This window comes from Rousettus aegyptiacus, unplaced genomic scaffold, assembly GCF_014176215.1.
Source record: "Rousettus aegyptiacus isolate mRouAeg1 unplaced genomic scaffold, mRouAeg1.p scaffold_m13_p_9, whole genome shotgun sequence".
NCBI classification, from domain to species: domain Eukaryota; kingdom Metazoa; phylum Chordata; class Mammalia; order Chiroptera; family Pteropodidae; genus Rousettus; species Rousettus aegyptiacus.
Genome location: NW_023416312.1, coordinates 49,987,469 through 49,990,885, shown reverse-complemented (window position 1 = coordinate 49,990,885; position 3,417 = coordinate 49,987,469). Strand labels below are relative to the sequence as shown.

At 36.2% G+C, this 3,417-nt stretch overlaps 1 pseudogene; it reads left to right on the top strand.

The window, feature by feature from the left end:
- The first annotated feature begins 568 nt into the window (after positions 1-568).
- LOC107497195 lies at positions 569-1,625 on the top strand (annotated as a pseudogene).
- Positions 1,626-3,417: the final 1,792 nt, after the last annotated feature.

The window sequence follows — 3,417 nt, the reverse complement described above, 5'->3', positions numbered from 1 at the left end:
TTTTGTAGAATTTACTAGTGAAACCATCTGGTCCTGGACTTATACTTTTTGGAAGGGTTTTGATGATTGTTTTAATTTCCTTACTGTTGATCAGTCTACTTAGATTTTGCAGTTCTTTGTGATTCAGTCTAGGAAGGTTGCATATTTCTAAGAACTTGTCCATTTCGTCTAGGTTATTGATTTTGGTGGCATATAATCTTTTATAGTATTCTTGTATGATCTTTTGTATTTCGGTGGTATCTATCATAACTTTATCTCTTTTATTTCCGATTTTGTGTTTTTTCTCTCTTTTCCTTAGTGAGTCAAGCTAGGGGGTTGTCAATTTTATTAGCTGTGTTTTTTTCAATTTTCTTTTAGTTCTTGATTTCATTTAATTCTTCTCTGATTTTTATTATTTTCTTTATTCTGCTGACTTCGAGCTTCATTTGTTCTTTTTCTAGTTTTTTTTTTAAAGATGTAATTAATATTAGGCCCTGCACAGCATGAGGGTCTGTTGGAGTTGCTTGCCCACCCCCAGATCCATCCCAGTGTCCATTCTTCCCAGCCATGCTCTCCACCCCCCTGACCTTCCAGCACCACTCTCCGTCCCAGCTTCAGCACCTCTTCACAGAACAATACTAAGGTACTTGTGCTCTGGGTTTCTGGAGGAACTGGGCAGCCCCTTTCACTTCTGAAGAACTGCCATTTGGTGAGCTGCCTGATCCTCTACAATATTGCTCATACTCCCAGAGTGGTGGCAGATCTGAGCCACATGGAGACTGTAGAGACTGTGGAAGGCTACCTCATCAGACCTGAGCAACTGCCAGATTGCTTGAAAGATTATAATTTGGTGGTTAGTCCAGCTGGAGTCCCAAGAAAATCAGGCATGATACAAGATGACCTGTTCGACACCAATGCCACAATTGTGGCCATTCTGACTGTTGTCTGTGCTCAAAATTGCCCAGAGGCCATGTATCATTTCAAATCTGGTCACCTCCACCATCCCAATCACATTAGTTTTCAAGAAAAATGTTGTTTACAACCCCAGTCAAATCTTCAGTGTGGCAACTCTGAACATTGTCAAAGCCAATAGTCTTGTTGCAGAACTGAATAATTTGGATCAAGCTCCAGTCAGTATTCTTGTCATTGGCAGCCATGCTGGGAAGATCATCTCCCTGATATCTCAGCGCACTCCTAAGGTGGAGTTTCCCTGAAACCAGCTGTCAACCCTCACTGGGTGGATCCAGGAGGCTGGCATGGCGGTGGTCAATGCTAAAGCTGGAGCAGGCTCTGCCACCCTGTCTATGGCATATGCCAGAACCAGGTTTCTCTTTTCCCTGTGGATGCAATCAATGGAAAGGAAGAAGTTGTTGAATGTTTATTTGTTATGTTCCAAGAAACAGACTGTCTCAATTTCTCTGAACCATTGCTGCTGAGGAAAAAGAATCTAGGCATTGGCAAAATCTCTTTCAAAAAGATGATAGCTGACTCTATTCCTGAGTCGAATGGCTTGATCGAAAAAGAAGAGTTTGTGAAGAACATAAAACAATAAAGCAGTTACTGAACAGTCCTTTTCCTTAACTTATTAAGGCATCATGTCACTGTAAAGCTGTTTCAGATATCTTTGAATTACAATTTGCTTTAATGATGAGTGTCGTATTAATGTTACCATCCTTTCCAAATTGTGGGTCAGTCTACTGGTGCATAAATAAAAGTAGGTTTTTATTTTCTTTAAAAAACATCTAATGTTAGGCTGTTTATTAGCAATTTTTCTTGTTTCTTGAGATAAGCCTGTAATGATATGAACTTGCCAATTATTAGCACTTTTTTTTGTGTCCTAAAGGTTTTGATATGTTGTCTTTTTGTTCTCATTTGTTTCTATGTATCTCTTGATCTCTCCTCTTATTTTTTTTCCTTTGAGCCAGTAGTTCTTTAATAACATATTGTTTAATCTCCACATATTTATGGTTTTTCCCACTTCTTATTTCAGTTCATCTCTATAGTTTCAAAGCATTGTGACTGGAGAATATGCTTGATATGACTGCAATCTTTTTACATTTGTTGAGGCTGTTTTGTGTCCCAAACAATGGTCCATCCTTGAGAATGTTCCACGTGCACTAGATAAGAATGTACAAGCTGCTGTTTTGGGATGAAAGGCTCTGTAAATGTTGATTACGTCCAAATGGCCTAATGTGTCACTTAAAGATGATATTTCCTTATTGATTTTCTGCCTGGATGCTCTATCCACAGCTGTATGACTCATTATATTTTTAATTCAGTAGTTCGACCTAATACAAATATTGCATAGTTGTTGTTGTTGTTGTTTTTAATATTACAGCGCTAGTGTTTTTTTCCCGCCCCCCCCCCATCATCCTGATCTGCTCCTGTCTCATTTATGGAGCTATACGTTGTTTAAAGAATATATAGTAAGATACTACTGCCTTCTTTTTTCTCTTTCGTATTCACAGAAATCTTTTCTTGTTAGAACATGCACTTATCATTTGTTATTTATGACTCCTGATTTTATTTTCATTATCAGAAGTAAAATGGCGCTTTGTAAATTGTAGTAATAGTAAAGACAAAAAAAAACATAAAATGAGTAAACTGATACAGTGTATTTTTTACATGAATGAACAGAGTACAAAGTCAGAGCAAAAAGCTAATGGAAGCAGTTTAAGGGACTAGTGTGAGTAGACTAAACTAATTAAAAGAGACACTAAAGAGCAGCATTTTTTTAAATTACAGATAACATTCAATATTATTTTATATTAACTTGAGGTGTACAGCATAGAGGTTAGACATTTATAATTTATAAAGTGGTCTCACTGATTAGTTTAGTACTTACCTGGCACTATATACAGTTGTCACAATATTATTGACTATATCCTCTATGCTTTACTCCACATTCCTATGAATATTTTTTAAGTATTAATTGGTACTTCTTAATCCCTTCACCTTTTTTCACCCAGCTCCCAAACCCCTCCAATCTGGCAACCATCAGTTTGTTCTCTGCATCTATGAGTCTGTTTCTGATTTATTTATTTACAAATTATTATTTAACTAATAAGACAGAAAAAAATTCCAGAAAACTGACCAAAAAGAGAATAGGATAAGAACCTTTGATTCAATAATCTGGTGACGTTAATGCCTATATATCATGCTTTTCACAGATAAAGATTTTTATTGATACTGGATAGTCTGATCTATTATTCATATTTAAAAGACTGTCAGTGAGCTTTATAAGCAAGCTTTTTATCTATATCTATGTCGTCTATATCTATATTATTTATCCTATTTAAACATACTGTCTTTGGGAAATACTGTTTTTCTTTTTTTAGCACATTTGATCCAAGGAGGAAAAAGGAGAGATAAAACTTTTTGGGACTACATAGTAGATACTCCCTGGGACGTATTATAAGTACCACCTTGTGAAATATA